Source organism: Nicotiana tomentosiformis, chromosome 5 (genome assembly GCF_000390325.3).
Source record: "Nicotiana tomentosiformis chromosome 5, ASM39032v3, whole genome shotgun sequence".
Lineage (NCBI taxonomy): Eukaryota > Viridiplantae > Streptophyta > Magnoliopsida > Solanales > Solanaceae > Nicotiana > Nicotiana tomentosiformis.
In genome coordinates this window covers 115,297,194-115,306,400 of record NC_090816.1, presented here as the reverse complement: position 1 = coordinate 115,306,400, position 9,207 = coordinate 115,297,194, and the positions used below count along the sequence as shown (strand labels likewise).

General features: G+C 31.8%; 1 pseudogene; it reads left to right on the top strand.

Annotated features, from left to right (window-relative positions):
- The first annotated feature begins 7,474 nt into the window (after window positions 1-7,474).
- LOC117274184 (U1 spliceosomal RNA) lies at window positions 7,475-7,617 on the top strand (annotated as a pseudogene).
- Window positions 7,618-9,207: the final 1,590 nt, after the last annotated feature.

The following is a 9,207-nucleotide window of genomic DNA, read 5'->3' as shown; positions in this document are numbered from 1 at the left end:
GCTCTGATTTTCGTTCACAACGTTCACATCCTTTACTATCTCAAACGTAACTGACGACTAGTAATTGATTACAATTTTATCCCATAACCGTTCAAATACTTGCCTTATATATCCGTAACGTTCAAAATTCATCTGTAGCTCCACCTGAAATCATCTGTTACATATGACAATATGGCATCCAGAAGATCATTTTCGAAACATACGACCACTCTTATATAACAACTTCTTCGGTTTCATTCGTTGTTGGATCCAGAACTGCACACTGCCTGATATTCATAACACCAGAGATATGTAGAAAACTCAAGAACCAGAGTTCGGCCCCATTTTTCAAAAGTACATCGTTCCTCACTCATTTCGGACAAAATTATTCATTATTTTATATACCCGACAACTCTTTCATCCTTCCCGGGTAAAGAGGGGCATCTGTTGTTACCCAATTTTGTCCTCATATTTTTTCAAATAGTATATATACATTCAAAAATATCATTTTGCATCATTGCTTAATTTATACAAGTATTCTCTATAATTTTCCATAATTTTTAAAGCTTTAAATTAATTTCCTTGCATTTTAATTACTTGATTATTTATTAATTATGCTTTCAAATTATTTAAACTTATTGTTTATATCCACATATAGGTTTCATAGTATTTTTACCTTATTGTTTATAGTTATATTTGTATTTTAGGGTTATTTTGCAATAATAGCCTATGTGCTATACATAATTACATTTTTCACATTATTTGCGCCAAATAGCATTTTTTTATATTTTTTGTAATGTTAAGTTATTATTTCAATAACTTTATTGCCCAAAGATATTTTATTATCTATTAAATATTCTTTATAAATTATTGTATTAACGATTTTCGTGTATTTAATTGATAACCCAATTTTGAGTTAATTTCGGACCAAATCAAGGCCCAAAACATCCCGCCCATCTCCAATAAACGCCCCAGCCCAAACCAGACCCCCCATAATCCTATAACCTGGTCGGGATCCGTTCCCCTAACCCGTCCCATATCCCTTTGATCATGGCCGTTGATCTTAGATGATCAACGACCCATAATAAAACCCAACCTCCCCTTATATCCTATAACCCAAACCCTAGACCCTATTTCCTATCTCGGCCGCCCACAAACACTCCCAATCCTTCTTCCCCATAACAAACCCTAGCCGCCTCATCTCTAATCATTCTCTCATTCCGGCTAGACAATGGAATCTCCTTGTGATTCGCCTTCCTTATTGTGTTACCGCACCAGCATCTATGCAACAATGGTGTTACTTAGTACTTTCCAAACATGGAAAGTATTATCTCTCATAATCGGGCCCGTTCAACTCAATCTTGGAGATTTGGCCAAAATATCGTCCATATACACGAAGAAAAGCTTGATTCATCATACCAGTTGGTCGATTTTGAGTTTTAAACCCTCGCTAGGGTTTGGAGTTTGATTTCTTTCCTTTCTGGTTACTTTACTGCCTTGCATGCGACATTTTACTTATTTTTGTTCATGTTTACTTGATTTCTTTCCTTGTTTATCTGCCTGATTTTACCATTATATAAACCCCTCCCCTAATTCCCTTTGAACAGACCTTAGTCATTGAAATTAACAATTGTTACTCTCTTATTCTCTCATTCTATATACTATTCTGAAATTTGAGACCTTGGCCGGCTGAAAGTCAAGGCCACCAGAATTTAATTGTTGCTCATTTCTTAGTGTGATCACTGCCCGGGGTTCGCTTGAAACCCTTGGGAACTCTTACGCATTGGGAATTTGGGGTTTTGCTGCTATTTTGCTATTGACGATTAAAGTACTGCTAAAAATTGTTCCTCTTACTTACTTGTCCATTCATTTATAACCGGTAAGTGCCTTTGGCCCTTGCAGTTTCAATCTCTGTTTGTTTGTGTTCATGCTATGTATATCTATGTCACTAAAAACTTTGTGAATCAACATGCTACTATGTCATCTCTGTTTGCATATCTATTTGCTCTGAAGTTATTCTCGTGACTCTATGTTTATTCTAGCATCTCAACTGGCCTAAATTCTGGTCCTGATTCTGGCTTTCTTAAGAATGTCTAGCCTAGTGTGTTTGTGTATGTCTGAATGCTTATATTTGTTTCTTATACTGAGTTTATCTTCTATCTTGTTCTGGATTCTTGTGATAAACTAATTCACAAGCAGAATGTGTTCTAGTTCTTGTTGAATTATTCATGTATAATTTCATGCTTTCCTAGAGTTAATTCTTGATCATGGTGTTAGCCAAACATGCTTTCCTTTTACTTAACGTGTGCTCCCTAACTTGTTCAATTTTGTGCTCCTTAATATGACTTAAGACTTCTAGCATGAGGTTTAATATCTAGCATCTTCTCCTATATGTAGTTCATACCTAGTGCTTACACATCCTGTTAATATGGAGTCGATATATTTTCACTTATTATGAGTTCTGGTATTGTTTTGAACCTTTGTACTACAATTGATACTCAAATATGTTTAGTCTCAAGTTCAACTAAGTGACATGATTACCAATTGTTCTTAACTATGCCCACTAGCCTGTTGCTATGTCGTTGGTGGCCATATTCTCTTTAGGCTCTCATGATAAAAACTTTCATGAACTGCCTCTCACTTGTTCTCGTCTATGAATTTGCTAGATTTTCATGTTAATTGTCTAAAGTCTTTTAGGCTAATTCTAGACTATGCAAATTTCCCTTTACACTTCAGTGCATTGTTCAACTCAAAAAGTTCGATCCGCGAGAAATTTCTATAATCTTTGTACTAATTGATTTACTTCGGCACCACCAAAACTTAATTTTCTTAGTAAAATTTCTCCGAGGTCGTTACACATAAGTTAGCATCCGGTCAACCTTTCCAACTTAAATTCTAAACTTTGGAACTAAGCGCTCTAAATCATTTCAAAGCCTCACCGAACCCAAACCAATTACCCCAGCAAGCCAAATAACAACTGTAATTCACAATTTGAGCAGTAAATGGGGGAACGAGATTACAATAGTCAAAACGACCGACCGAGTCGTTGTAATTTCAGTAATCTAGAATTAGATGAGAATTTGTGTTTTTTTTTTACTGAAAGTTTAACGTCCTCCATATCTAGAAAATTATTCTAGTGCTTTAAATGAGTTCCTAATAACTTGAAATAATTTTAGTATTTTTTTTATTTGAAATAGTTTCGAGAGATGGATTGGCTTGGTGCATCCTACTTTAAAAGTTAAGAAATGGTGTCATAAATGTAATTAGTTAAATGTCTCTCTTTTAAAACTTTTACTCATTTTTTGCATTAATTGCTTACAATTGTCACAACTGATTTTTGGCCGAGTTGTTAGTCGCATCTATGCGTCCATTTTAACGATTGGGGGTTATGAGGATTTAGAACTGATTTGGGTCGTTGGGATTATATTGAGTTTAGAAGGATTTACGCTAAAATAAATAGAGTCCATAAGTTTAAAACGTTTCTCTCCTATTTCTATAATGAATATTTCTGAATAATTGAATCATACCACTTCTTCCATAATTCTATATCAATAAATTCAAACTTAGGAAAGAAACAAATCATGAATGCGCTAGAATGCTTTAGGCGCACTCTTAATTAATTGAATCGTCATGATTATGTATACATTCGCGTGACATAATTACGATTCCTAAAACTAAAATCAAGGTATGCGTTCTCGCAACTTTGATCGAAACAACCTTAAAAATAATAATGTGTTATTAATTATTTACACGTACGCGTGACATGACTTGACACACCAAATAAAATAAACACACGTACACGTGATTCGTTTCAAGATAATTCTATAATTATAAATAATCAAGCAATTAAAAACGGATTTAAGGCAAAAGTGCATAGATTTTTCTAGAACATAAATATCCATAATTAGTTAAGCCATATATAATTATTAAAGCGGTCGTGCTAGAACCACGGAACTCGGGAGTAACTCACACCTTCTCCTTTACCCGATTTCACGTGTTTCGCAGACTTAAACAGAGTCAATTTCCTTGAAATGAGATTTTAAAATAAATAGTGACTTGAGACACCGTAAACATTTATTCCAAGTGGCAACTCTTTAAAATAAAATAAATTAATCCCTTTTCAAATAATGTCAATTAAATTAGAAAAACTCCTTTGGCCCTTTCGGAGGTGTGACAATAATAATATAATTTGATACTTTGACATAAAAGAAATAAGTTTAATGAACAGATTTCAAATAATCAAATTAACAATAGAATGTTGTTTTGGCTATCAGAAAGGAAGAAAAAGTTTTCAAATACTCTTTTTTCTTTTACTGCTTGATAAGCAGCAAACATACGCACTACCCGGAGGCCTTCTGGTGAGCTGCTCTCCCCTCCTTCGATCTGTAGCACCCGGAGCCTCATTCTTGTTATATTTATCATTTCTGTCTATTTTTTTCAGACAATAGTTATAGTGATTTGTATATTCTACTAGATTACTCGTGCATTTGTGATATCAGATAGAAAAGTTTTTCATAACCAAATTAGATATATTTTCCTTCTGAAGGAATTAAAATTGACTACAAACTCCTAACCAGTAGTTTAGTCTAAGATACGGTATTCGGGTAAAAAGGTGTAGAAAAAGTCAAAGTTATATAATTATAGTAAACTTTAAAAGTCCTAAATATATTAGGATATCTTAAAATAATTCAAATAAAAAAATATTTAATAATCAAAATTTTAAATAACTATTTTGTCTTATGTGATTATGTTTTAAGAGGATAAAAAAAGATGAACGATTGTTTTCGTGATATCCAAAACAAAAGAAAACAATATACAAATAAATTAGAACAGCAAACAAAAACACACTCGACAAAAACGAAAAGCAAGGCAAAGAGAGAGACCAAAAATTACCTATGTGATTGTGGTTGATTTATATATATAGAGTGTGCATCCAAAGAAAGGCGCAAGAAAAACCAAAAATGAAGGCTGCAGCTTTTGTACTACTCTCCCTCCTCCTCCTCCTCCTCCTCCTCCTCCTCCTTCCTCCTCTTCTAATTTCTTCTACTTTTTTGAAGAGCTTTGTTTCTTCATTGGTGTTAAGTATACTGGTTCTTGGTTTTGGAGGTTTTTATATATTTAGTATTCTGTGGTTAAAGTCAGCTCAAAGACTTCGATGGAAGCTTCAGAAACAAGGAATCAATGGAATTGAAGACATCTTAGTTCCTCCTCTAAAATGTACTTTTCTCATTTATTTATATTAGGTATTTTAGGAATGTATATCCTAAATAGGAAAGTAATTAAATGAGTATTTCTAAATATTAGGAAAGTAAATTGAATGATTAATACTATATATTAGAAGATAATTAAATGACTATTTTGTTCGGTGTGAACTCTATTTTAAATGGGTAAAAAAGACGAACGACATCGTTAAGGACTTTCGTGCTTTTAATATTATATAGATATAGAAAAATACTAAAGTCAAGGCACTATGAGAAAGAGGAGAGGAGGTAAAAAGAAATGCTTTAGATGAATCTCCTAATTTAATACACTAATAATGGATTATAGATGGAGAGAGGCAGTAGAAAATAGGGAAAGAGGGGAGGAGAGAAAAAAGAAAAAATGTGTAACTAAATCCCCTAATTTAAGGAATTAATAATGAATTGCATATGATTTGTAAGTAATTCTTATTTCGAGCGAGTAATATACAAAACTAGGACAATTTTGATAAATAAATTTTAAATATTGTATATAAAAGAAAAAGTCCTTTAATAAATGGTTAAACTACCATAACCATAGCAATGCACTATTAAACGTTGTTTATTTATTCTTTGTTGATCTTCTAAGCATTCATGATTTGAAGAAATGTAATGGATTAGCACATAGGTCTAGTAGCTCCGTACGGAGTAGCACACCAAACTTCTAAGGGCTAGTTTGGCCATAAAAAAATTACTTTTTATTTTTCTGAAAATTTTTACTTTTTTTTTTCGGAATTAGTATTTGATCATGAAATTTTTAAATTTTTTCAAGTGCTGATTTGAATTTCTTAGTTGTTGAATTAGAAATTTTTTAAAATTTTAAAAAACTCCATAAAGTTGTTTTTCAAAATTTTCACTTCAAATCCCTCACAAAATTCAAAAACTGCTCCAAATTCATGTCTAAACACAACTTTATTTTTTAAATATATCATTTTTACTTGATTTTTTTTTAATTCGAAATTTCACAATTCTTATGTCCAAAAGCCCACTAAATATGGATTCCGATAACTTTAATTTAATTTTAAACGAAATGGACAAGTGTGACACCAAATTTTTCAATTTAAAACTATCAAGAATCTATTAAAGTCGTCCAAATATAATAAAGCGAATGGCTAGTTCCGTTGTCTTTGTTTGGAAAACTAGGTTAACGTCATTACTTGATCTGGACATTTTTTATAAGTTAATAGATTTTAAGTACTGCAATAGTATTAGAAAGAAAAAGCAAACCACTCATTGATTTTATTTTAAAAACATTTCAAGCATTGAAATTCCAATTTTTATAAAGACCACGTCACAATAACGAGTAAATACTTGTTAACTTTGTTTCTTTCTTAAATTTAAGCAGCGAAGTCTACTAAACAATGCCCTTTTTAAACCATCTTTTTTTATTTAAGAATCGTATAATTTTCACTATGTAGTTTAACACGGGTGTCGCTATTCTTATCATGTTCTTGAACACTTTGCAGCCCAAAAAAAAATATCACTATAACATATACATGTCTAATCACGACTTTATAAGTAATAAGTATTTTTCGGAAATAATATGATACAACCTAGGGAGAACCACACCCCAAGAGCTAGTTATTAAGGTGGGAGAACTCAAAACTATATAAACCTCACATCAGCACGCTGCAGTAACGATGTGGACTCAAGTCTCATACCTTGCAATGAACCATAACAAACCACCACGCTTCGCATCTGCCGTCTCTGACGGACGTGCGCTAGACTTTTTTAGCCCCGGGCGAACACTGCAATATTGGCGTCACCATCCATGGCACGATGGACATGAAGGGCGGTGGGCGGCTCTGATACCATTTATACAACCTAGGGATAACCACACCCCAAAAGCTAGCTATTAAGGTGGGAGAGCCAAAGCTATATAAACCTCACATCAGCACATTGCAATATCGATGTGGGACCCAAGTCCTATACCTTGCAATAAACCATAACACAATAGCACTCCTAAAAATAACTACTACCACTATTCTATATATACCACTTAGATGTGAAAATGTTAAAGTGTAGGGAGTATTAAATCATGCATTGTTTGTAGTTTTAATCTGAAATGTAAGAAATAACTCTACTTAGTTCACAGTTTAGAGTCAATTAAATCATAAGTATGTGGCCAATGAGAGCAACCTCTAAAATATTTACGGAAAGTATAATAATGGACGACCAATTTTGTCCTAAATTGCAAGTGACGGAGATAGATGAAGAACTAAGTGGATATAAAAATGGGCCAAGGAGGAAGAAGAAACATATTTACCTGGACCGAGTCGATGGGCGATCAACCATGCTCATGGCCTAGGCTTGTGGCTTCCATTGCACTTTGGAAGAGTGCTAGCCTAAGGTCGGCCCAAGTGGAAAGTCTGCGTCATAATTTGTGACAGAGGGGGCCGTGCGAGAATTACTATGTAAATATACCATAAATAAATGCATAAACACAGACATAATATACATTATACAATTCTTATTTGTATAATTAAATATGTAACATGCTAGAATTATCCCATAAATATTTAATAAGATTATCCATTATTATACCTTTTATATAGTTAAATATTAATTATGTATGCAATGTACTAAGAATCAATTCTCGTGGAAATCATATTGTTGCGACAAATTCAGAATAATTGAAATATAAATGCATTGAAGTACAATTCCACATATATTTTTTTTTATAATTATACCATTATTATGCCAATTATATAATTAATTAGGGATAAGTAAATATGTAATATAACAGAATTATTCCACACACACACACACACACACACACACACACACATATATATATATATATATATATACCAATTAATACATTATACCATTGTTATTATACATGCTAAATTCCAAATTTGTTGGTGTTATATTGATCTTATTTCCAACGGCTTGGATACACTTAAGATATTAATGTATATTTCAAAGTATTTTTTGGTAATATTTTTTTATCTTATTGTTCTTACTTTCCAATTTTTAGTGGTAGTATATATCAATATACCTATTATATTCAATATATATTATTTCAATATTATATTATTTTCTAAACTGTTGATTGCTTTATACATGCTTTATCCTATGAATGGAAAGGAATCATTGAGATCCCAATTTATTAGTGAAATGTAATTAGAAATCGAACCGTTTGCGATAAGTTAGGAACTGAAAACGTGATTCTCGGTCCAATATTATAGGTTTCTGGCTTTCTGTTATGAATGTAATTAATTAGTTGTCATATTTGTTAATTATTGCTGGAATTCTATAAAATTTTCTTAAATATTACCTGATTATGTTTTCTTTCCTAGTAAAAATTCAACTTACTCATATTCAGCCTTGCATTTTGATAGTATTTGTTGAATAAATTTGTGATATAGTAGCACAGTGAATATGTCTGAGTTTGAAAAAAGATTCAAAATCTTACTGTTATGTCATTTTATTTTCTAGCTTTCATTCTACTAATAATATGCAATCTTTCTTCATTGAAAAGTACTACGTAGTCACAATGGTCATGTTGCTAGGTTAAATAATTTCACATATACTAAAAATATGTTATGACTGCTACCCTTTTTTTTTCTTATTTTCTAGACGAACTTTAACTTCAAAAAACTGTAAAAGCAATCGTAGTTTATTTTCAAAAAAAATAAAAATAAAATTACAGCAGATTTCTTTTTTAAGAAAATAAATTTATAACTTTAAGATATACTGCAATATTTGAAATCGGAATTGGTGGTGAAGTTCATTGTTCCAATGATTATAATCCGAGTGTTCGGTTCAGCTGTTTATTTGAAAATTTCCATATTATACCAATTTTTTAATTACTTTTATATGTATAACAAAAAATAAACTTTTAAAAGTCGTCACAACTTTTTGTATCGTTAGAAGAAGGTTTTTGACTAAACTATAATGTAAATTTGGTAGAAGAAGGTTTTTGACAACTAAGCCATAATGTTTACTGCCAAAGTCAATAAGGCAAATAAGTATTTTGAATGATTGC